The sequence below is a fragment of the Triturus cristatus genome, chromosome 1_2 (assembly GCF_964204655.1).
Source record: "Triturus cristatus chromosome 1_2, aTriCri1.1, whole genome shotgun sequence".
Taxonomy (NCBI): Eukaryota; Metazoa; Chordata; class Amphibia; order Caudata; family Salamandridae; genus Triturus; species Triturus cristatus.
The window spans coordinates 769786136-769813186 of record NC_140580.1 but is presented as its reverse complement, the minus strand read 5'-3'; the positions used below and the strand labels follow the sequence as shown (position 1 = coordinate 769813186).

General features: G+C 41.5%; 1 protein-coding gene across 1 annotated transcript in view; it reads left to right on the top strand.

Annotated features, from left to right (window-relative positions):
* The first annotated feature begins 470 nt into the window (after positions 1 to 470).
* WDFY4 (WDFY family member 4) overlaps positions 471 to 27051 on the top strand; it is an 821140-nt gene continuing 794559 nt past the window's right edge. Inside the window, exon 1 of the mRNA XM_085608765.1 lies at positions 471 to 832. The gene's annotated coding sequence lies outside the window, so the exon portion shown is untranslated. The remainder of the gene's footprint in view (positions 833 to 27051) is intronic.

Genomic DNA, 27051 nt, shown 5'->3' with positions numbered 1-27051 from the left:
ATGTTTACGATGCTATCTGGTGCGTTTTACCATTAACGTGATCTTATATTTGAACCGATTTGGTCTTGGAAACTTTTTCAAAAGCCGGCAACACTATCTGTGTCTACTAAAAACTAAGGTTACCAGATGAGTCAGTCATCCACGTTCCATATTTTACAGTAGGTCTTTAAAAAATAAAAAAAGAACATTGTTTTCTGGGAGTTGTACTCTTGGTTCAAGCCAACTAAAGCAATCCGGCAAACGCAGCCGCCAGCAACGATTTGAAAACGGAAGCCCAATCAGGGAAAGTTGAGGTCCCTGATGAGATGCCGTCATCTAGAGACTTTACTCCCAGCAGACATGCCAGAGGTCTTGGGTATCCCTGGTCCACACGCAATTGGATTGCTCAAAATCGTCCAGTTCAGGTTTTTGCTTTGCATGCTGGGACGTGTATTGCTGCTTTTACAATGGCTTAAACAGGATTAGATATCAGAGAAAGGAACGCATAATCCGGACTGCTAGCTGCTCACGTCTGGACCTGGAAAGCTGAGAGCTCTGAATTTTTTCCGACTTCCTCCTCCCTGTCTCTTCTCTTCCCCGAGTGTGTTAAACAGCAGCAGCACTGGTGGAAACAGGAAGGCAAGTCTAACAGTGGATGCGATACCACGCTCTCACTTCCCCAACGGGAAGGGAGGGGTGTGGGCGACCCACGGCAATCCCCCGCGGACTGCTGCCCTGCCCCTTCGACCCCGCCATGGTACTCTCACTCGAGCTTTCCGTCAGACGTGCCCGGCGAGTTCCTGGCTGCACACTGCTGAGGTCGGCGGACACAGGCTACGGCCGACGCTGACAGGTAGGGAGCGCGGCCCTCTTGAAAACATTGACGGGCTGGGCCAGCTGTCAAATATTTGAACAGGTGCAGTTCGAAGCCGGCATTCAGGAGCGAGCGCGTGAGCGGCGAAACTATTTAAAGGCTGGCAGCGGGGGGAAGCAGAGGTACTTTTGACCGTGTATGCGGTGAAGTGCGCGTGCGATAGTTCTACGCTCCCCTCCTGAGCAAGGGATGGGCAGGTCAAAGGTTTATTAACACGCTACTACTCCGGAAGGAAACCCGAGAGAGACACACTTAAGCAGTAGAAAGTGCGCTGCTTGGCAAGCTCCTCGAATGTGCTATGATTTATTCTGGCAGTTTTACATAGCGCGAACTCGACCGAAACTATTGGAGCGCTTGTCACGAGTACCAGTTACATTACACAAGCACTCATTCATTTTGCGGGTTTTTTAGCGTTTTTTTAGCAGAGGGAGATTACGCGTTGCCAAGAATCACAGTATGTTGAGCCTAGGCAGAGTCCACGGCAGGCAGCTCTGGCCGTTACCCACATAGTCCGCCTTAAACACATGATGTAAACACATCATGATGTAAGTAGTGAAATGAATGGTGTGGTTCCCTCTGCTAGCACTGCACGCTCTCATTATAGTCAAATCCCACTTGTTTTTATCTGTTAGATCTGAAATCAATGAACGAAACTTCAGACATTGACCCAGCATAAGTTACAAGGAGGGTGACCAGGTGGCACCTTGTCAACGGGACACCACGTTTTTCATTTCTGGACTTTGTTTTTACATATCGTTGTTATCAGGTTTGTTGGTGTACTTGGTTCAACGAATCAGAGAACGCACTGATATGATAATTCAAAACCTAGGACTGGAACAGATGTGCCCCAGTGACATGGAGTCATCTGGTCATTCTGATCACAACTTGGATCTGTCGGTAGAAGCAATACAGGCCACTGAGTCGCAACCTCCAAGGCGGTCTTTCAAGGCGAGTGTTGGGTGGCGGCAGAGCCACTTCACATAATTTTGGAAGTCGAAGCACCGCAGAAGTCTCGAGCTGTCAAGGATCTCACTGCTATTAGTGACACTTCAGCCAGTCCTGGCTTTTAAGTCAACAAAGTATATGCTTGGAATTCAGAGCTCGTACAATTTTAAAAGCAAAACTACAGGTAATGTTGTTCTAAAAAGCCAGACAATGTACTACATGAGATGGGACTCTTGGCAGTAATATCAAACAAGTGCATTTCTTATCACAGACAAGTGTTTTTACCTTAGTATATCAGAAAGTATTACTGCATTGAGAATTATTTGTGAAAAGTCGGAGTTTATAAACATGCACTGAGAAGCCTTCATGCCCCTGCCCTGATGACAATGTTATCAGAGAACTACGAGGGCAAGTCAATTGTCATTTATTTAGCACAAACCTAGCTAAGTGACAGAGTTCTGTACATTCTATGGGAGGACTGAGAGTCGATCTTACATTTGGTACATAAATACATTTCACCCATTACATTGTATCATTCATTACATTTTGCCCAGAGTCACAGGGTGCTCAGCCTAACACCAGGATCGGAGTCTGGGGCCCTAGGTTACAAGGTCGACAGCTCTACCCACTAGGCCACCTTTCTTCCCATGTGTGGGATAGATTCTTGTTATAGGTGGCACAACTTCACAAGCTATCAAAACAACCACTAAACAGGTTTTTGTATTGGACACACCCTGAACTAATTTATTGGAAGATACTCTCAATGTGATATTCAACAAAAAGGGGGCTCAGAGAAATAATGTATTTGCCTACGATCACTCAATTTGATCAAGCAGGGAAGTCGGGATTTAGCCCGGATTATGGAGTTTCACACTGTGTAATTCATCCACTAGAAGTATCATTTCTGACATTAAAATGTAAATATTTGTAGAGGAAAAATTTAGAGCATGGGTGACAAGCAGAATAATCCTTATATTGTTGACAGTTTCACATAGCGTAAACCTTACCTAAATTGGCTTCATAAAATACACAGACTAAGTGACACCTTTTGTTTGGTGGGGTAGAGGGATTGCCTGGGATTTGAACCTGGTTCCTCAATGTTTTACAGTCGGCAGCTTTAGCCACTAAACCACATTGCTTGTTAGGAAGGCTCAGCTTGTTTTGGGCTCAAGGTTCCAAGAGTATCTCGAGCTGATCCAGATCCAAGCTTCTAGGTCAAGCTTTCAATGGCTCGCCAACCTCTATTATCATGTCCAAGAAATTAGTTTGAATTCTAGCCCTGATGTTTATAAGAGATCAAATACAAATCTCAGCATGCAACAAATAATTTGAGCTGTATGAGTTACTCATGCATGGAACTGGTGAACTTGAGAGCTGTGCATTCATCAGGGTACACCAGGGGTGTCCAATGTAAGACCAAGAGTGTTCCAATACCTTAGAAAAACAGAATAGGACTAACTATTCATGCATGGACTTTGGAAACCTGGCTGCTGGGTTAAAAGGAAATCCTTTGAACACATCAGCAATTATTCTGAAAATCTAGCACAGTTCTGGAATACTTAGACCTATGTTAGAGAACCCTCCTGTACGACAATTCTGGTTTTGTGAGGCTATCTTTTAAGCCTAACTATCTCCTGTACTTATGAGTGTTATTGTGCAATAACTGCTAAGTTTTTTGTAGGCGCCATGTGTTACCAAATTATTTCCTCTGAAGATGATTCTGTTCACATTTTAAAATAGCCAAGTCAGCCCTCCTCCTGGGTTTCACCACTTCCCCAACTTACGTCACCATCATGTGTTTCCAACAGCCACAGAGCATGTCAAGAACCAGTCATACCGTGTTTTTCTAATCCTAGTAAGAGGGTAACTTTTGATTTCCGTTCAGAGGCAACCAAACTACGTCGCGTGGATCCCTCTTCTCAACCCTCCTACGAAACATTCAAATGGCAGAGCTGAAATGTTATTGCTGTTTAAAAAAGCCTCACTGGCAGAGTGCGTCTCTAGAGGCTACCCAGATGGGTCACGTGCCCTGGCTGAAGTTGTCCTGGCCCTACTTTGTACCCGACCATCACAGCTGCTGAATGTGCCAGGAGGCAACATAGAGAAAACAAACACTGCATCTTGGAATACACATTCATTTGTCCAACTACCTTTAATTTCTGAAAATGTCTAAATCTGACTTGTATATATGTGTCGTATGTACATATATAAAGATATACATACACAGAAACATGGCCTGATTTAATAGTTGTAAGCAAATATATATTATATATGCACATTTCTGCATATTACATAGAGATGATAATCACTTTATAGACCTAAGTAGTTCAAAGTTTCCATAGAAAGTGCGTTTTTTTGTTTTGCTAACATTTTTGGCACTGTTCACGAATCTTCGCAAAACGGTCCAAAAACATGTTTATCAACATCAGCTCCTACTTGGAAAGATTTGCACCAATCCGTCAAGTGTGGGGATCCCAAAACACAGATTTCTCACGTTAATTCCAGTAGGAAACTTTCCTCATCGACACATCAAACAAGCATTTGCAATGCAATTGGTCTTGCCTTTGGGACCTTACATGTATTTAGCTATGCAGCATATTTAGCCTGGGTGCTGAAACATCTACTTTTCTTAAACATGGAGGGAAAGTAATCACCAAACTGTGTGAAATGACAGGTATGGGAACACATGGAGAGAAAGATTGCCTTACTGCGGGAAATGGTATAGTCCAAAGCTCTGTTTTTAATGTAAAATCAGGGCCTTCGGTGGTCATATCACTGAAAATACTACATTTGAAAAAAATATTATTCTCCACGGGTGCTCGTGGAAGACAATTGTTATGGACTGGAATCTAGAATGCTAAAGTAATGTCTTGTTCTATGTTTGTGTCTTTTATGATCTTTTAAAATCGAATAAAGACTGATGATGATGATGCTAAAGTGATTCTGGTATTTTACTGTCCTCTGCTGGTCGTTTTCTATCAAGAAAGGTAAATAGAGGCAGTTTCCGGAAAAAGAAAAAAAAGAAAGTCCCTCAGCAGAAAGCAATTCTGGTATTTTACTGACCTCTAATTGGTCTTTTTCTATCAAGACAGTTAAATAGAGGCAGTTGAACAAGCAGAAAGCAATTCTGGTATTTTACTGACCTCTACTGGTCGTTTTCTATCAAGACAGTTAATTAGAGACAGTTGAACAGAAAAAAAGTCCCTAAGCAGAAGCAGACAAGTCCTAGGGCTGATCTCCAGAGCCCACAAAGTACATACACATATAAGTATATACTAAAGTATAGACGAGGTCTTGAATGCTTAACCTAAAAATAGTTGAATGGAATTACACCAAATTTGGCTCAAAGTAGAACTTTACACAGAAAGCATGCCTTTTGTGGTTTGGTGTAAATCCGTTCCACTGTTCTCAAGGAATTTGCATTTGAAGAATTGTTTCCTTTCCATAAAAAAACAGTAGAAACAGATTTACTTTGACTTGAGACATGATGAGCTGCCTGGCAGCTGCTCTGAGCCAGGATCTGGAAGCCAGACAGTTTCATCAGCTTCCTGAACAAGTAATGTCACGACCTAGGGCTCTTGTTTCCACAGCCGTTCAGTATCATGGGCCTGTATGTTAATATGCAGATAAGGCGTCCCTACCCTTAAAGCTGCATCCCTGGGAGAGCCCAGGTATCAGTCACTGGTAGTGACCCCACCCTTTCCCGTTCCTCACAGGTTGCGATTGGATTAACAAGTCTTCCTCACTGGACCCCACAGTATGAAAAGTGGGAAAGGACTTGATTATGAGAAATGTGTACCATTGTTTTTACTTCGTATAAGCAGGACTTTAAGTGGGTCGTTTCTCACTGGTGCTGAGCACCAGCAGTTTTTTAAAGGGAGCCTCGAAACGGGTTTTTTTTGGGCTCTGTTTTGTGCCCTGGCACAGGCGGTCTGTTTTTTCCCCGGACTGCAGTGACAGCAGGCACATTGATGTGCCCCTGCTCACTTCTCACTAGTTGAGAAGTTAGGGCATGACCGCATGCCAGGTGAGCGTTGTAGGGGAAGGTAAATCCTTTAAAGAGAGCCATTTTCTATCTAGATTTCCCTTCTCTTTGTGAAACTCAGGAGCAGCAACATTGTTGTAGTTTCACCAGGGCTTTAAGTGAAAGCTTTTTCAATATTATATACAAGCCATAGTTGCTTCCTATTTATCTTTTGCAACTAACAGCCATTGACAAAGCCAATAGTCCTGATTTGTAGGTATGATGTTACTTGTTGTATCATATATCTGGATGCAATGACAGAAACAGCAAAATACAAGTCGGACAGCACACAATGCTGAGCACAGATTTTTAGCTTACGTGTTTGTAAGCCACGCCCCCTTATTACATTGGCCACGCCCCTTTGAGAGACCCCCTCAGTTTTTTCATCCCACTTAAACCCCTGCGTATAAGAATGTACTGCCATCTTTACCTGGCAGAGAGGATCCAAGTGAGGGTCGGAGGTTATGAGGTTACATAAAAACATGATACAGCAATGCTGTCTGAGGCTTGGCTTGAAAAGGGGCGCATTGTTATAGCATTTACAAACCTTAGACCAGAACTGTGGTCGTTTAGAAGTGCAAGTTGTGGTAGCCAAGGATGAGTGCAGGAGGTGTTTAAACAATGGAGGTAATACCGTCATCATATAACCTGAATATTTGACTGGATTTATTGTATAAGAGTTTGTTCTATTCCCAATGTCCAGTGCGGATGAAAAAGGAGAGCGTAGTGAGAGCCAGTAGGGCTGTTGATACGAAATAAGATTGAGTCACAAATGGCGTTGAGATGCGAAATAACGAGGTTCGTTTGATTGACGGGAGGCGTAATTATGGTAGATTTGGACACAGAAATCAGGGATCTCATACGGAGAGCCTCTTTGTTCTGTTTCATTAAGAATTTTGCATTTAATAGTTTCCTTAATAGAAAAGAATCCCTCGAAGAAGCACAATTTTATGCAAAAAATGAATTTCTGTAATAATGTTAAATATTTCAATGATGGCTTAGTGCTGTTTCTTTTTCATCCTGTGTGACCCTGTGCCACATTGCTTGCTTATTTTTATTCAGCTGTTGCCTCCAGTTCTAGTGCTGGTGACTTTTTGTACATTAATTGGTCGGAGAGCAGTCACACTTCTGCATCCTACCAGGCTTAAATATCTATTTATCTCACTGCCACATGCCCTCCAGCAGCCTGAGCTACTATGATAGAGCGGTTTTAGCGCCGGGACACTTTCGAATAGCTGCGCGCTGTATAAATTAAAGATAACATAACATAACATAGTCGCCACACTTATGAAGTGTATGTGAAGGAGCTGTGGCTCTTAAGACCATAGTAGACCACTCTGGAGCTGTGAAAACAGATTTGAATCCCAGCCTTGACTCAACATCCTGTGATCTTGGGCAACACACTTAAACTCCTCGGCTGAAAAAAACAAAACTCTATTATAATTTGGTGCTCATGAAAAGTGCTCTACTGCCCTTGGGGCAAGTTCACGCTATATAAAACTGCCTAAAAAAATATCAAAAACTCACGATTGCAAGTATTCTTGCAGCTGAGAGCCAACCTCAAAGTTTCTCTCTCTTCTCTTTTTGTTACATTTCCATATTTTTCCTAGCTCTCTTGTGCATTCTTTGCCTTCCACTCCAGTGTCCTTATTCCTCTCATTTTACCCTCTTCGAAGCTCAGTATCCAATGCCCTGCTTTCCTTGTCTCCCTATATTGTAGCTGCCAGTTCACCACTCGAACAAGTTTCAAGGAAACAAAGATAAGGTGTACAATAATTTGGAACACTGTATCCCTCAACGTTGAACAAGCAAACAGCTAATACATAGGATTCTCGTCCTACTCATCTATGGCAGATTTTAACCCTACCCACTCCAGACGTCTTATGGAGTTTTATGAGTAGGGGTCTCTGAGAAAAGCACAACTGAGTTACTTCAGTATCTAGCATTAAATTAGTGCCTTACCAAACGTTGGGCGCCATGTAGTGTAGTTCCTATTTCCCTTATAGGCTCTGCGCATTGGAATAATATACACTATAGATTTTGCATAGGACTAAGGTCAGTATGCTCCTATCGCGTACATTAAACTTAATTACTTGTGTGTGCCTGCTAACTCAGAGGTCACTAGAAACTTCTCGAATGAACAAGAAGGGATTAGTTGTTAGCCCCCTACCTGAGAGCCATGTATGAAGACGCGAGGCAAGCGGGTATATTGCCCTTAGACCAACGAACTGCCACAATCATCACTATCCACAAAGAGGGGAAACCTAAGAACGAATGTGGCTCATACAGACCAATATCACTGTTGAACGCTGAGCCCAAGATCTTGGCTAATCTTCTTGCTCCCCCGGCTCTTGACGACGATTGGGTTTCTGGTCCACCCTGACCAGTCAGGGTTCATACCGCACCGCAACACGGCGCTGAACCTGCGCAGGGTCCACAGGGTCCTGGGCAGGGCGGCCACAATATCGTAGCCGGCGGTGATAGTATCCCTGGATGCGGCCATGGCCTTTGACACCATCGAATGGCCCTACCTTTGGGCGGTGTTAGAGAAATTTGGATTCAGCCCTAAATATATACAGTGGGTGCAGTTACTGTATTCCCAACCTATTCCCCGAGTTATCAAGCGCGTGAACTTGGAGGACGCTTCCTAACTTTCCTTTTACGATGTGGCCGCACTACTCCGGCAATATATACTGACCAACCACACCTGTGGCCACGCTTCCTCTGTACTTCTAAAGATTTCCCTGATTGTAGCATCTTACTTGACGCGGACCAATCACTATATTTACACTCATTGTGTTATATATTTTTACATTGGATCTCATCGCCCTTACTTTCCATCAATAGCCTTGAGAAAGTCTATAGTACCAATAAGTACTGATGAAACACGTGTTGGCTGTACTCTTTCTTGGACTTTGACTCAGCTATCAAATAAAAAGAACATTATCTACCTATACCACGTGGACCTTTCATCTTATATTTTTGAATTGAGGACCTTTATAGATTATTTCCTGATATATATAAATGTCTATTTAACTCTGAATAACGCAGGTTCCTCACTATTTGTTATTCAGTTGGACTCTTCATGTACTATTTGTGGATGTGCTGAAATAGCTCTATTTTTCATTTTATTTTGTCAGATTGTTCTACATATCTGCCTGATAGGCACTCTTGGGTAGTGGGTGCCTGTAGCTAGTTAAGCACCCTGTTTTATTACAATTTCTCATTTTACTGTTTCACGCCGTTGACTTTTATTCATGTACTTATTTACACTTTGATGTGCAGGTTTTCTCCCATTTGGGAACACTACTACCCTCCTCTATTATTTTTCAACCACTGCACATATGTTCAGCCATGGGACCCGGGATATAACAAGGATAGGTGGCTCCTCCCGAGGGGGGGACCTTTAGTAGAGCCCTTTATTCTAGGCCCCGGCGCTATCCTCTTACATGCCCCACTAACCATTCAGTACACGTGTGGCATGCGGCCACCAATCGCGTAGGCTGGAGACGGAAGTTGACGCTAGCAACACCGCTATGGGATTCCGAGCAACTGGGTGATTTATGGAAGAGTTAGGGGTTTGACAAATGGGATCTCATTGGTATCGCAAGCATAGGGGATCTGTGGGATAAATCGGATATTAAGTCTTTTGAAGCGCTACAGCAGCAATATAGCCTTGCCGAATCTGAGCGCTTCCGATACATACAGGTTAGGCACGAGCTTCGCACACATTTATTGCCCGGTACCATGCTGCCGGAATCCTCCCCACTGGAAGATAGGATACTAGATGGCCATCTCCCTGACAGTGCTATCTCTCTGATATATAAAAAGCTGGTAAATAACGTCTCGGATCCCCTCCTGGTGCTTCGAGAGAAGTGGACCAGGGATGGCACAGAAATGGATGATGAGGAATGGCAGGAGGCGGTCTCCTCTCCCAGGGTGGTAGCAATATCAGCTCGTCTCCGTCTCATCCAATTAAAACTCCTGCACTGTATCTATGTAACGGGGCCCCAACTGGTACGAATGGGAAGGGCGGAAGAGGGAGCCTGCAGGCGTGGTTGTGGTCAGCTGGGGACCTTTTTCCATATACTTTGTGAATGTACACGGATCCAACCCTACTGGCGTGCCATTCATGACATTATTAATACTGTTCTGTCAGCGCAGCTTCGATTGGAGGCCCGTAGGTGTTTCCTGAACATTTGGGAGCCGACTGATTTGAACGTCTGCTTGACGCAGTGGGTAACTCTGGGGCTAATGTTTGCCAAGAGGAATATTGCTCAGCGGTGGGGAGCATTGGATCCACCCACGGCACGGGATTCGGAAAAAGACATGGATTGGGCAATGATCAGAGAGAAGACTGTATATGTATCACGAGGATGTCCCCAGAAATGGTCTCGTGTGTGGGGCTTGTGGAACTCCCACCGTGGAGATATTTGTCAGCCACCCTTAACCCCTGCAAGTGATGATCCCCCTTCGCCCTAGACCTTCCATCATCTAAGATGGTGAGTTGTGTATTGCCTTCTGTACCGCTGATGCCCATTGGTCTGTTCCTCCTGTATGATAAAGCAACTGCTGATGTTGTTTTTTTTTTTTGTGTGTTAAATAATAAAAATATATTTAAAAAAGAAAAGAAGGGATTAGTTTCTGACAACAGCATAAACATGACAACTGTGTTTCCCTTAGAATCGGACCGCGTCTCAGATTCGTGGAAACAATAGATAACAGTTTCACTCAGTCAATCGTGCATGCTTAGTTTCTTCAGAGTTACACAGAAACAGATAGACGGGCGTTTAAATAAAAGGGTTTATTGAAAAGTCTTGTTTCTCGTGCAAGAGATATGAGCTGTTACAATCATTAGACAGTAAGCAAAATATAATACGCACAGCGTAAGCAGTAAGAAGAAATAATACTGCAATAGCATTGTCTTTTAGCTATGACATATATTCATAAATACATACATAAATAACACAGGCTAAAAAGAAAATACTCGTCTGATGCTTCTAAATAGTTCTACCCCAGTGTACCTAACCTAAGTGTAGTACGAGGTAAGAGTAGGTGCTGTTTTCTATAGTATGGTAGATACAAAGTTTGTATGCCAAGAGTCCCTCTAGGTTCTTGTCAACTCCATATCTTTAGAATGAGAGAGGTTGGAATCTCTTTCCAGTTCTCGAACTCTAACACCCCGCGAAGGGAGTCAGAACACTGGAAGCTGGATTTTCTGCGAGCAGGGATGACAGCGTCTGGTCAGTGCGTGGTGAACCGTGCAGTCAAGTTGTGCCGAGCCGTGCCGTGGTTTGCCATGGTAAGGGAAGGTATATTTATACCTGGAAGGTGCTTAGGAATGCTAGTATTGACGTAAAGTCGGGCAGAGGAACACATCATGGATGAACCCCTAAGGAAGAGTAGTTCATGCATAATAGATGAGTTCTTGGAGAAATCAATAATCCTAGCTAGGGAAAGTCCTGATGGCTTAAGGGTCTGGTTTCTAAGAACTCGTTGTGACGTGGGATGAACGGATATAGGTGACCTTGCCTGTATTTGGATAGCATGGCAAATGCCTAAATGAGGACGGGGATTCTATGTCCAAATAAGGGCAATGCGAATTGTGCCTATATAAGGACATGATTTAGGGAAACCTATGTACGGGCATCTAAATCGAAACACAACACCCACTCCATTGACGAATGATCGATATTACTAAATACTAAACATGCTAAACACATAAAATTGAGTATCACATGTTCACGAAAAACATTTGTAAAAGCATACTAAAAGAAGTCTTAGTTAAAAAACTTTGTTAGACATAAAATGCAAAGGTGCTGTACATATGAAAGCAATGTTTCATTCTAAGCATATATTTACAGTGAATGGTAAGTGAATGAACCGAAACATATATACATATGTAATGAAATGGTCTAGTTCAGAGACATGATGTCATGATTACATAAATGCGAAGAAAGGTGACAATGTGTCCCTGGAAGTGTTTCAAAGAAGTTTGTTCTCTATGAATAGTTCTACTGTAAGCAGAGTTTTTAGCCATAAAAGAAAAAGTTAATATTCACAAAAGGCTGATAAGAAAGTTCCAAATTTAGTCTTATGTTTAGAGAAAAAAAAATAATAATTAAAGGCCTAATTCATAGATTACATGGCACACTGTGAGCCAAATCAAAAGTTATTTGTAGATGCTGGTGAAAACATGAAATCCTCTAATCCTGAAGACAAAAATGTGTCTACCGTTGTCGGTGATAGGTCGATTACCTAGTGTAGAAGACTAACTGCACATAGATGTAATGCATCGTCAGTAGCAATGTTCGTTGCCAATGTTACCTGTGTGCCTGTTGATCCATCTCGTACCTCAGCAGTAGCATGTTGCGTCTGTGAGATCTCAATGAATGCCGTCATCAGGATTGGTAGCCTCTGGGGATAACACAGAGCATGGTCCGTTATCGGGTCCAGCAGAGTATCGATATCCGTTGGCATGACTGATGGGAGTGTTAGACAGATGTCTAGCACGCATTCTTCACCGCAAAGTAGGCAGTGTAGAACAGGTAAGATGCAATCTTGCCAGATTGGTCTGAACGACAGAAACCATGTGGTATTTAGTTCTCGTAGACGAGGTAAACCAATAGTTGCACTATGCGCTCACGACACTTCCTTTCCGGGAGAGCATTCTCCCAGGTGCTGGGAGTGACGCTGGTGTATTGGCTTGCCATAGCGTAGCAGTAGGAATAAAAACAGGATTCCTGCAACGAGTGCTAGAATTAGCGGCAGACTACCAAAACACCGAGTGCATTAAGTTTGGAAGGATTCCGAGTAAGCCTGGGCAAAGCACTACGCTACGCTCACGTAGTTTGCGAAGTTCGCGCTACTTCGCACTACGCGAATTGCACGTAGCACAGTGCAAACACGCGTAGCGTAGTGTTGCTTAGTGCTGCGGTAATTTTTTGCTTGCTCGCGGTCCTCAACGTCAAGTTGGCGACCGCGAGCAAGCAAAATGACATCCTGGCGAGACTTTTTCCTTGTTCGCGATCAGCAACATCAAGTTGGCGATCGCGAGCATGGAAATAAACCTCCCGGCGAGATTCCCAATGCGAGGAGGTCAGGTTTCTCATTGCGATTGGTCGTGTATGCTCGCGACCGCTCGCGATGAGAAACTACCAGTTCGCGTTGAGAAAGCTGCCTGTTCGAGTAAAAATCTACTCGAGCAGCAGAAAACTACAGCTCGCACTGTGCAAGATGCCATTTTCAATGATTGCACAGTGCCGGTTGCTTGTCCGCACTGTGCAATCATTGAAAACGATATCTGGCACAGTGCGAACAAGGTACTACGCAGTTCGCGAAGTGCTACGCGTAGCTCGCGTAGTGCGAAGTGCACTTTGCGTAGCTTCGCGAAGTGCTACTTCGCGAACTATGCCCAAGGTTAATTCCGAGGACTGCTTGAAATGGTGTTAACAGTCCCGAACATCGGTCTTAAATACATGCACAATACCGCTCGTATCAGACATGTTTAAGATACGTCCCAACATTTCTTTGAAATGTGTAGGGCAATTTGTCCTTAACAGAGCCTGTATCTCACCCGAAGTCCCTGCGACTTGTAGATCATAGGTTTCTTTGGCCGAGGTCAAAGGCACGGTTTGTTGTAAAAGAATAGCTTTTTTTCTGCTTAAAGTATCAATTCGTATAGAAGAGATGTTCAGTGAAGGCCTTAAAGGCTACTCCTGACTGTGTCTATTTGGGGGAACAAGACTTGCATACAGCAAGTGACCCTGGAAGTAACCGTTACTAGATATGGGATACCTGGAAACATGCCACAACAGCTCTGATCATTCAACATGAGGTAACTCCCATTTGAAAGTTGTCCAAAAGGATTAATCACTGCGGCCGGTGAACCTTGCAGGTGGCAGGATAAATTTGCAGTGGAACCGCTACAGGCCCCGTGTAAACTAATATCCCGACATATGAGTGAACCGCTTAGTGCATTTTCACAGTGTGTACCGCTAATAAACACTTCACGCCCCCCACTCCAACATCTGTGTGTGTAAGGTAAATCCCAAGATATCCTGATGTATTCTTTACCCAACCTTTCATATTTGCCTACTGGCATGTGTTTGTGACAATACTGAAAATGTAAAGTTGTAACAGGCAAATTTATTTTGCCAGGTATGATCCATTCTGTAGCTGGTTTTTCTGCTACCGTAAATGGCAATTTTTCCAGTTTTTCAATGCTCATCATTGTATACTTTGCTCCCCTTTGTGCCAGTTCGATCTGTTTATCAGTGAGATTGTAATCAGAAAACAGAGAAGACGTGTTGATGAAACGCCAAGGCACATAGCCTGCACGCAAGTTTTGTAGCGTCCAGCCTAATAACAGAATAGAACGTAATTGTGATTGGCCATGACGCAGCAGGACCAAATCTTGTTCCACAATGTCTATAGCAGAGGATACAATGTTGCCCAATGAATATATCTTGGATGACAGAGTCGTTAACCCATTGTCGACCACAGTGAGAGATTTCTCTAAATGAATACGATCAATTTCTCATATTCTTTCTGCAGCGTCTGCTTGGGTAATCTTCCATATTTCATTATAAGCAGCATAGATGCCGGCATATATGAAACGTTTTTGACGTTTCATGGATCTGGCAAGAATCACCTAAGGTTTGCGTCTTCTTTGAGTAAATATAAGTGTTGTTTCACATCCTCTAGTGTAGATGTCTGCAGCCAATCAAGGCATATTTTTCCTACACTGTATGTCTTTCCTACCCCTGGATGCTGTCTTTGAACATATCGTGGGTCTGGCCTATTGATTGTTAAACCTTGTATCTTGTTCAGGAATCTTTCTTGACAGATGTTTGTGTCTGTGAGCCAGAGCAACCATTTTTCCCATTCGGAATCTGATGTATTGTTTTGTAAAATAGTATCTACGTCGACCACCCCCTGTGTAGTGCTATTGTTTGCAGGTGTAGGTATGGACGGTGTGTTCATGTCTTTGAACTTGGCTAACCTGAGGCAAGACGTTTGTTGGACAGTGTCATTCAAAAACATTATCTGCTGTGGGATGATGCAGGCTCTAAACAAAGCTTCTATCCCCTTTACTTGCCAATCTTTGGTACCCCAAACAGATTTTGTGTCAATTGTGTTTTTCCAAAACTCAAAACCCTGTCTAGACAGTTGGGCAACAAAGGCTGCAGAATAAATCTGTTTGGTATTTGTTAACATATTTTTCGTTCCTGTTTTGTTCACATTTTTAAAGTAAAACGTTTCTGCATTGGAGGTATTGTACCCTGAAAAATATGGAAACTTAATTTCAAACGTTTTTGAGCTATCCTTTGGTGGTGTAGGACAATGTTCCATTGGTTATACATAAATACATTTCTAGGTGTTGCAGATCTATGCAAGAAACGATGACCATAGTGGTTGTAACAAAAAAACTGTTCTTAGTCTGTTGAACCCTCTAAGTATTCGTGGTTAGAGAATGCAGCAGATCTTTCTAGATCAGACATCATGTTATTAACTGTCTCAAAGTCCCAATCATCAGAATAGGTTCTAGAGGTAATAAAGTCATTTAATGATATCGTAAATAAGTGTGGAATCTTCAAAAGTTCAGACGGGCCGAATATATCATAATCCGTTTTCTCCCAAACTATTCCATCTTGAATAGGAACGGCTGTGATGTTCACTGCTGACAAGTCTCTTTCTTCACGATGGGATGATTTGTGTGGTTTCAAAAGTAAGTTCACATTTTTACTTTCTGTGTCCAAGTGAATATATCTCCCATTTATCAGCATGCTCAGAGTCATTACTAAAGCTACTCAAAGCAGAAAGAAAAATATTCCAGAAATAATCCACAGTTCAATCCATGGTGAAACCAGATAAGTCTTTTTCACGTGATGAAAGAAGTCTTGTGCTTGTTCTTTGAAAGTTCTTTTGGCTGGCGTCATTTCAGGTTCGCTGGGATCCTCAGAAAACTTATCAAAGTTAATAAAATAGCCAGAGGCAGTTCTGTCAATGGTTGAAATTGCATCAGGCTTCGTTGAAATCGCTGGAACCAGTGGATCACTTGCTACGATGTTGTAGACAGGTGCATCAGGACGAACTCTTATTTGGGTTTCAAGAGGAACGAGTTCCATAGCATTGTTGCTTAGTCCTTCATTTCTTACTGTTGGATTCTCAACGGTGATGAGTCTTTCAGTTTGAACCTCTTGGATAGTAGCTAGAGGAGTATGTCTGCTACTTGGTCAGAGTCCACAAGGCCTACTGCTTAGTATTGGCCACATAGTGTGGTTTGATGAGGTCGATCGACACAAAACTTTTCTCCTTTTTACCAGCAAGGGGCGGCAGAAGTACTGTTCTTGATCCGTGGATTGCTAGGACAGGTACTGGTTGTCTGTAAGAAGGCCCAAATTCCTTCTTGTCCGCAATCTTCTCTCTGACTAGATCCCCAAGCTTTGGGATCCAGACAGGCCTTGCTGGGAAGGCTGGATTTTCCCCAGTGGTGGTTGGCTTCAGGAACACGTTGCTTTGTTTCGATCTTAGTTCATTGAAGTCCTGTAAAACAGCCAAACGATCTTTGGTATCAAATGGTTTATTTTCCACCACTGTGCCTTTACATTCGAGATCAGGAACCCACATTCTTGTCCCAAATAGGACCTCACATGGAGTCACCCCCCTCCAGAGAACTTCTTGGCAAATTGTTTAATGAGCGTTGGACCCCATAAAGATGTTTGACCCACCCATCACCCGAACCTAATACTCTAGCTGTTATAGACCACTTTATGTCCCGGTTTATCCTTTCCACAACAGAATTTCCCTCAGGATAGAATGGAGAGGAGTACCGCAATGCAACGCCCAAACTGGCCATGGCTTCTTTGTAAGTCCGAGAGCTAAACGCAGGGCCCTGGTCAGAGTGCAGCGTGCCAATTGCGTATGTGCCGATAAAGACTCGCAAATCTTTTAGAACAGTTCGAGCGTCAGCCGAGCGCTGAGGCCACATCCATAGGAACCTTGAGCACAAATCCACTGCGACCATGATATATTTATAGTTACCATCCCTTTGCAAGGGACCGCAGTGATCCAGGTAAACACAAGCTAATGGTTTATCTGAAATTAGCAGGGGCGTCTGCGCAGGACGTTTCACTGTAGAGACTTTCATTTTTAGGCATATTTCACATTCCAAAACATAGTTTTTGGTCTGTTTCCTAATGCCGGGCTACCAATATCTCTGTTTTAATAACGATACGTTCCATGTTTGGAATTACCCTATCCCCCACTCCAGGGATTCGAGCAAAAGGAACGTTGTTTGCATCATTATATACGAGTAATTGAGTGGAAATTTTTTAGGTAACGCTGCACCACTGCCTTTGCTTGAAGCATTGATAGCCAACAATCTTTCACTGTCTATTTTCGTTTTTGAACGAGTGATCACAGCTACGGAAGCCGTTTGCACAGCCCCCTTTGCGGCTTTGTCAGCCAATGAATTCCCTGCAACGTGAACGCCATCACGTTGATGACTCAACGTGTGTATCACGTGAGTGTTTTGTAGTCCGTTTCGCAACTGAACTACTTGTTCCCAAAGCGTTTTATGCGTGATTGTTCCATCTTTTGCATATTTGAAACCATTTTGAAGCCAATTCTGTAAATATTAATTTCATGATTGAACACAGTAAAAAGAATCGCACACTATGAGGGGAATTCGCGATCCGTATTTTCAAGTGCCAATTTGAATGCTTGTAGTTCAGCTCGCTGAGCTGTACAATCTCCTAGAGATTGAGTTTTAGTGACCATCTGTCGGAATTTACCATTGCGCTTACGACCTTTAACGATCACGCATGCTGCACTGTAAGCTTTCTTACTTTCCGTAGCGGGTTGTGCTGATCCGTCAGTATAAATTATAAATTCATACTGGTCAAGAGGGAAAATCTCAATATGCAGAGGACATTCGTGTTCGTATTGGAGGAATGCTTGTGTTTTTAAGTTAGGATCCAAAACATATTCAACATCTGTTGTAGCAAGAGAATTAAACTGAAATTAAACTGAAGCATTGTGTAGACTCATTACACAATGCTTCAGTTCAAAAATTAACTTACACATGATGATGAAGCATATGTGAACAATCATATGGACATATTCAAAATTTGTATCCTCTCAAAATAACCTTTTTGTGATTTCTCTATCTGTCATACTACAGTGTATCGTCTGTATTTACCACTACATGTCACTCTTTCTTCACAAATCTGTCAATTGTATAACTGTAGCCTTGTTTATTTGTTATTTCCTTTTTTCTAAAAATAATACCGATTGAAAAATTCAGCTTGGGTGTGTTTTGTTATATTTACTTATGGATATGTGTTACATGTAATGTATTTATACTGTGAACACTCTAAAGCAATTGAAACTTCCCCGACAGAACCATTGTATTTATATAATACGTATACCCAGGTTCTGACGGACACCGGGTCACCCCATTATTTTCCGAAATTATTCAGATCACTAAATGGCGTGTATTTACGAGTGTTTGTAAGTGATTTATTGCTAACATGTCAGCTTGAACTGAACGCAGGATTTCTGTGTGTTCCTGTGTCCAATCTTTGTTTTTGAAATCAGGTTTGATTAATTCGTAGAGAGGTTTAACCCTTTCTGCGTAGTTTAGAATGTAAGTTCTTCCAAAATTCAGGAAACCTAGAATCGACTGTACGTTTTTCAGCATTTTTGGAGGTTGGAGCAGTGCACACTTTTCTAAAAAGTTAGCTGCCAGGCTTTTGCCTTCACTTGAAAGCTCATATTCTAGGAATAGGACATTGAGATGGGCAATTCTTGATTTTTGTAAATCGAATTTGTAGCCCTCAGAGGCAAAGCCCAGTATAATGGTATTTACCCTGTTCAAGTGCCTGTCCAGGTCATCGTCTGTCAGATAGATATCATCGACATATGGCAATGCCTCGTCATCATAAATTTGTAGTAACTCTGTTACTCTTGCTGAGAATAACCCCGGGCTGTTCTTGAACCCTTGTGGGAGTCGACAAAAGTGACGCTGGGTCCTGAAAGCTGTCAAGTACCTACTTTCAGGTGCTATGTTTTGACAAAAGAAACCATTTGAAATATCCAATGTGGTTTTATATTTTTTACGCACATTAGTGCTGTACTGTGTGCATTTTGTACTGCAAAAGTTTTAGAACAAGTGTTCAGGTGTCTGTGATCCAAAACTAGACGATATGTGTTGTCTGGTTTGGAAACAGGAAACAAAGGATTGTTCATCGATGAGGTGCATGTTTCAATCACCCCTTGGTATTCAAGTTGATTTAAGATGTCCCTGACCTGCTTTTAGCTTCTTGCTTAATTCGGTATTGCCTTTGTGCAGTAGGTTGATATTTTAATGGGATTTTATGGTGAGGCAAGTCCTCATCCCATCCTACATGATTTTTGTACAATGCTGGGGCCTGGGCAACTGCCCATTTCCTTGCATAAGTATATTTTAAATTTATAGGAACATGGTTGGAGATGGCTGGCATAATTATGACTATGCCATGTGGGCACTCCCTGACAAATTTTGGTGGCCAGTCTGGGTCTGCTGGAAGTATGTCATAATCCCTTGAAAGTTTTTCCCAAAAGAGTGCTTTCACTTTTCTTGGTATGTCTCCGTCCATCTGAAGTGTTATTTCATATAACTTTTGTGGAGAACTAACCCTGGTGTCTACAGTCTCAACTGTAATGTACTCATTCAAGTCCACTATCTCCAGAAGTTCCTTCAGGTTCTGGTGAGGTATTGTTACTTCTGCTGCACTGTCCAGCATTGTCATAGTCCATTTTCCGTTCTTGAGTTGTGTTCTCAGAATTCTCAGCATGTCTGTTCTTCAGACCTGCTACCTTTTTCTTAGTGAATTGAGGTTTTGGTTTGTTTTTCTGAACGTATTGATCGTCTCTGGACTTCACACGTTCTTCTTTGTGATCTGACCGTCCTCTTCTTTCAGATGTCTGCAAAGATGTCTGAAAGGTACGAGAGGAACATGTATCAGTATCTTGATACCCTATTCCTGAGGTTATACCTCCTGTCGGAGGGCTCCTTTTGAGGAGACCTACCTCGGGATTGAGAACGTTTCTCTTTTGAATGTTGTTTTTTATTTTCCCACTTCTTTTTAGAAGATGTAGGGTTGTGTTTAAATGAGTTCTTTTCAGGACCCTCAGACAGTTGTCATTTAACTGTATAATTCTATTAATTCTTGTATTTGATTAAGTAATTCCTTATCTGACATTGCTTCAATGTCAGGATGAGGTATGTAGCCGGCTAAAATCATTTGGTAAGTGGCCTAGTACTAATAAGATTACTAGGTCTGCAATCTGCACTGCTGATAGATTCTTTCTAACATTTAATACAATTTCAAAGCAAAATTTTACAAATGGTATACATTCTGTACAATATATACTTTCATCTTTATGCGTTTTTTACATATTAACAAACATATATGCATACATTTTGGTCAAAAACAAAATAGCATCATGAAGCACCCAATGCATTTCGGGACATTTTGTCCCTTCGTCAGGGGTATGCTGTGGAAAAAGGAGAGAATTTCAGAATCTGCGCTTTTTTGGGATCAATCAGTCACAGTCCAGCTCATGGTGATTTGTGCATATATTGTGCTCCCCTCACCAAAAGTGATCACTCTGTGGTGTAACGATACCTTGTAAAATGGTTGTCAAAGTTCTAGGGTTTTCAAGTTCAACCACTAGGGAAAGAAACCTTAAGATAAGGACAACTGGTCATGCTCTAACGGATCCGTATGCACTAAGAGCCTCTCTACGTACCTGGTCTTTAAATGTACTGTCAGGTATTCTTTTCCCTGTTGTATTCAGAATCTAAAGAAACGAGCGAGACTGAATATAAAATGTGCTGTTATAAAAAAACGGTGGTATTATCATGACGTTTTTAGATTGTGGCTCACCTTACTGTAGAATATGCAAAAAAATGGCGCTTTGCCTAGTTGCATGTAAAGACTAGTTGCGAGTAAAGTCGCAGCCGGTGATCATGGGCGATCTAGAAACAAAAGTAGGAATCATAGCAGATTACCTCTTTTAAACGGTGATTCTGAACTTAAAAAATTAGTCAATGCACGGAGTTTAGTGATAAACGTGTTAGCTTACCGAATAGGTGTTCAAGCAGACGGCGTTTACATCCGGGTTACGCTATCAAACCAGAGATGCATTTCCTGGTTTTTACGTATGCGTGTCGGCATGTTCAATCAACAGAAAAGACGGACTATGGTATAATGATCATAGTACCGACACAGAAGGTGGACTACTAATCAGATTCAAATGGCCGAAGCGTTCTTAAGTTATAGATGTATTAGCGTGATGCCGTATACTATGACGCTCAATTCTCTATTATAGTCGAGATAAACTGGTCGTTTTTACAAGTGAGAAAAAAGGACCTATATTTTATTATCGTACTAGCCATTGGTGGTGCCCATTATGTGTAGTTACGTTAGTTATATGTTGAGGTGTGGATCTCCTTTAGCTCCCTGGTGAACACGTGAGGGTTAATCAACCTTGTATGCAGAAGTTCACAATTACAACATAACGTGTATTTGTTACATACATGACTGTTCAATCATTAATCATTTTGTAACTTATAAACACAATGAGTACATATGGTACAAGCGTAGCTGTTTAATCATTGTTCAATCTATGATTTATGAAATAATTATCTGAATTATTGAACTTTAAGAAATGCATATTGTTCACAATATGAGTACTCTGATTGTGTTGCGTGAGTGGAACTCGTTTATTGGTTTGGGTACTAGCGTGGCTCTAAGTGAATTGTTGTGTGTGTTAACGTCTATTGAAAAGGCGGGAATCCCGAGGTGGAAGGACAGATCAATCGTATCTTCATATTTATTAGAGAAAACAGGCCATCTCGAGTTTGTCGTTAAGCCCGTGTGGGGTCAAAGTTTGTAATCTTTTTATCCAAAACACCTCCCTTTGTAGTAGGTGCTTTGAATTGTCACAATCTGGAAATTTTAGTACTTCTTCAATGATTTGGAATTTAAGTTGAGCGATTTGGTGGCGTGCTTCCTCCCAATGTACTGCTAAACTTGAGGTGGTACTTTTGGTGCGTATTTTGCTTTTATGGTCCGTCAATAGGATCTTCATTTTTTTTTCTGTTTTTCCAACGTACAACAGTCCGCAAGGACACTTAATGATATAAATCACGTTTTCAGAGTTACATGTTGTGCTACTCAAGATTTTAATTTTTTGGCCCGTGAGTGGGTGCAATAAAGTGTCTCCTATGATTGCTTTATTGCAATGAATGCAATTCCAACATTTGTGTGTTCCGTTTGTCTTAGTTGAGGACTCTGGAGTTGCTGGTGATGTTTTTCTTCTTGATAGCATCTCTTTCAGATTTTGTGCTCTTGTGTATGCAAACAATGGTTTTTCCTTGAATAATCCTTTGAAATCTGTTTCGGACTCAAGTAAGTCCCAACGTTTATGTATGATCTTTTTTATCGCCGTTGATGCAGTGGAGTATTTGGACACAAAGACTGTACGCGTACTAGTTTTTTTTGGAGACTTCTTTAGTAGCTCATCACGAGATCGACTTTCAACTGTGTTAAGTTGCTCTCTGAGTAAATTTTCAGGGTACCCTCTGCTTGTATAATTCTTAATTTGCTGTTGCCAAGTTGTTTCGCAAGCCGTATTCGTTGAGGAAATTAGTTTAGTTCTTAGGAACTGAAAGACTGGTAAATTCCGAATAAGAGAAGGAGGATGAAAACTGCTGAATAATAAAGCATTGTTTTTGTCAGTTGGTTTTTTGTACACGCTGGTATGTATTTCGCCCTGTTCAATGTCTATCCAGACGTCTAGGAATGAGATTGCCTTTCGACTGATGGTGTGAGTAAACTGTATTCTGGGGTCTATTAGATTTAGTGTTCGTATGTTATTAATTAATGCTGGTTCTGATTTGTTCCAAATGAGGAAGATGTCATCAATAAATCGTTTAAAAAATATCAGTCCTTCTTTCCATGTGGAGTCTGTTAAGATGTAGTCATTTTCAAACTTCGCCATGAACGTATTGGCGTATACCGGTGCTCCCGGAAAGCCCATTGAAGTGCCGTTCAATTGTATGTAGAACCTTTCGTTCCAACTGAAATAACTGTTTTATAAACAAAACTCCAGTAGTTGTAAAATAAAAAGTTTTGGTATGTGTGCATTTTCCTGTCTCAATAAAGCCCATTCAACTGCTTCAATTCCATTAGCATGTGGTATAGACGTGTACAATGCCACCACGTCAATGGTGCATAAGATCCAATCTTCCGTGTTTTGATTTTTAATCGTTTCTAAGTTCCGCAAAAAATCTGTTGTGTCTTCAATGTAAGTTTACCAATTTTGAACAAAAAACTGTAGGAAAGTGTCAATATACCGGCCAGGTTTTTCGAATATGGAATCACATCCAGAGTCGATGGGCCTGAATGGAGGATCAATAAGACTCTTGTGAATCTTAGGTAGTAAATAAATCTTTGGTCTGCGTGGAAATTGGGAACTGAGGTATTTCTTGGTCGATGAGTCAATCCAATTTAAAACTTCTGCTTGTTCTAGAATAGAATTTAGACTTTTGTGGATTTCCATAGTAGGATCCTTTGTCAAGTTTCCATAAATTGTCTCATTGTTAATGTGTTCCATAACTTTCCTTTCGTAATGTTCCGTGTCCATGAGCACTAGTCCTCCACCCTTGTCTGCCTTAGAAATTGTGATGGTTGAGTTTCTTGCCAATTTTGTTAGGGCGCTTTTTTCGGCTCTACTTAAGTTATTGATTTTCTTCGACTATTGGATCTTTTTAAAATCTTGTTGCACAAGCAATTCGAATGTATCCAAAGTTTTATGTGATACTGGAGCGATGTAAGTGCTCTTGGGTTTAAAAGTGAAAGGTGTAGGATCTTCAGTGGAATCTTGGGGACATATGTTCGTAAAGAAGTTTCGTAGTTCTCATGAACTTGTAAAATGCCACTTCTGTTTCTAACTCCGTGCTTTTATAGGTGCTAACAAAAGACATTCCTTTGTTTAACACTTTTTCTTCAAATGCTGTCAATTTAAGAGAAGAAATATTGATTTTTTTTCTTTGTCCTTTTCCTCTCCTTGTTTTCCCGTTTCGTTGAACGTTTTGTTTTGGCTCTTGTCCGGTGGTCGTCCTTGTTCTCTGCCTACTTCCAAAAAAGAAGAAGAAGAGGAGGAAGAAGTACTAGGTGTCGTAGTCGGTATGTTTTCTTCTGTTGCTTTCCCAGTGGCTTTTGAGCTGACACTGGTTTTAAAGGATGCTCTCTGAGTGTCAATGTCTGATTCAGAAACTACGCTTTCTTCAGAGGATGCTTGAGTAGTTTTTTTGGTAAATCGTCGTTGGGCGTATACCTCCGCCCAAGTGTAGGCCTCATTCAACTTATAATCAATTGTGTCTCGTTTAAATTTTCTCAGTTTAGTTTCTTGTAGCTCTTTCCCATATTTGTCTAATTTCAGGTTAAGATTTTCAAAGAATTGACCCCATGGTTCTACTTCCATCCTGGTAGATAAGTCATTTTTTAATATGTGTATTTCTTCTTCTAGATCATGGATGGTTTTAGACAGCTCCTCAATTATCAGCAAAATCAGATCCAGTGAGCATTTATTTAAAATGGAGTACCATTTCTCCATAAACTGTTGGTTGTTTTGAAGCCTAAATAACATAGGGCGTATTGATAATCTGAGTCCACGTGGGATCCTTTTAACACGGTGGTATTGTATAAGTGTTGAGGCATGTAAACGTTGATTTAATTCCCTTCTAGTGAGGTATTCCAGTTGTCGTAATTGCTGTGTGACAGATCCGCTTTGTGGGTCAAATGATTTCGTCTCCTTTATTAAGTTGTAAATTTCATTGGCGTCTTCCGTTGTATAAACTTTGGTTGAAGCTCGGTTCTCTGTTATATTTGCTATAGACTCGAAGGACATTTCTATCCAGTGGTGCAGTTCACCCAAATCGCATAGATATAGAACGTGGGAGTGAGTGGTGAACGCACTCAGATTTCTGGGAGTATAAGACTGAATTTTTCTTGATATGTGTGCAGCATTGTAATGTTCTTGCGGGGCATGTGAAATGACTTGGTAAGTGGCCTAGTACTAAATAGATTACCAGGACTGCAATCTGCACTGCTGATAGATTCTTTCTAACATTTAATACAATTTCAAAGCAAAATTTTACAAATGGTAAAATCAGCCATGTTGCTCCTGGTCTACCTAGTGTACCGAGCCTGGTTATGTGATTGTAATGTTTTAGGGTGCCTTTAAACCAGAGCTGATGCTCCTGGTATGTGAGTGGAATTTCAATATCCTCGAAGGGAATGTATTCCTCAGGTTGTTCATCTTCTTTGAAGAAGTGAAACACATGTGTTACTGGATTTGATTCTGGGAATGTAATCCATGAATAGAATACCTCTGTTTGAAAAGATTCATGTGCTTCTATCACAAAAACTGCTCTACCACCTCTTGGTGTTAGGCCATGTTTTATAAGTTTTAGAGTGATGGCTCTCCTTAAGTTTGGAGGGATGTTTATAACACCCTCATCGGTTTCATTTAAACCTGTAGTATTGAAAGCTGTTGCGACTTCATCAGCCGCAGCCTCTGTATCCCCGTTATGGGACATTTGTTTTTTGAAAAATGTAGAACAAGTTTCAAGGAAACAAAGATAAGGTGTACAATAATGTGGAACACTATATCCTTCAACGTTGAACAAGCCAAACAGCTAATACATAGGATTCTCGTCCTACTCATCTATGGCAGATTTTAACCCTACCCACTCCAGACAGACGTCTTATGGAGTTTTATGAGTAGGGGTCTCTGAGAAAAGCACAACTGAGTTACTTCAGTATCAGGCGTTAAATTAGTGCCTTACCAAATGTTGGGCTCCATGTAGTGTAGTTCCTGTTTCCCTTATAGGCTCTGTGCATTGGAATAATATACACTATAGTTGTTGCATAGGACTAAGGTCAGTATGCTCCTATAGAGTACATTAAACTTAATTACTTGTGTGTGCCAGCTAACTCAGAGGTCACTAGAAACTTCTTGAATGAACAAGAAGGGATTCGTTTCTGACAACCGCATAAACATGACCACTTTGTTTCCCTTAGTAATGCAAGAGCCTACATCATTAGTCATGTATTTATGTGGTTGTGTATGTACATGGGACCGGAGGGATGGGGTGGGGGGAGTTGTGGATTTGGTTATTATCTTTTTCCTTTCTCGTATTCTTTCATTCATAAGATTTTAGTATATGCCCACAGTCACGGCACAGATATCTACCGGTATGATCGGTTCAGTTAATGGACGATATCGTCATGGTTATACTACTGTTTAAGCAGTCTATGCAAATCCTGTAAAGGGCCAAAGTCTCTATACTCGACGCAAGCTAAAACAACCGGCAGAGATGCAACTAAGTAAAGAATAGACACCAAAATGTGTTGTTAATAAGATGTGTGCAACAATATGTCATAATGTGCACTGTTGTAATATGATGAACATGTTATACTATGTAAAATCAATAAACTATGTTAAAAAAAAAACGTTGTTTCCCTTAGAATCGGAACGCGTCTCAGAATCGTGTAAACAATAGATAACAGGTTCACTCAGTCAATCGTGCATGCTTAGTTTCTTCAGAGTTACACAGAAACAGATAGACAGGCATTTCAATAAAAGGGAGGGTTTATTGAACAGTCTTGTTTCTCGTGCAAGTGATATGAGCTGTCACAATCATTAGACAGTAAGCAACATATAATACGCACAGCGTAAGCAGTAAGAAGAAATAATACTGCAATAGCATTGTCTTTTAGCTATGACATATATTCATATATACATACATACATAACACAGGCTAAAAAGTGAATACTCGTCTGATGCTTCTAAATAGTTCTACCCCAGTGTACCTAACCTAAGTGTAGTACGAGGTAAGAGTAGGTGCTGTTTTCTATAGTATGGTAGATACTAAGTTTGTATGCCAAAAGTCCCTGTAGGTCCTTGTCAACTCCATACCTTTAGAATGAGAGAGGGGGTAATCTCTTTCCGGTTCTCAAACTCTAACACCCCGCGAAGGGAGTCAGAACACTGGAGGCTGGATTCTCTGCGAGCAGGGATGACAGTGTCTGGCCAGTGCGTCAGGCCGGAATATGTTCTCTTCCGAACTTGCCGTGGCGAACCGTGCAGTCAAGTTGTGCCGTGCCGT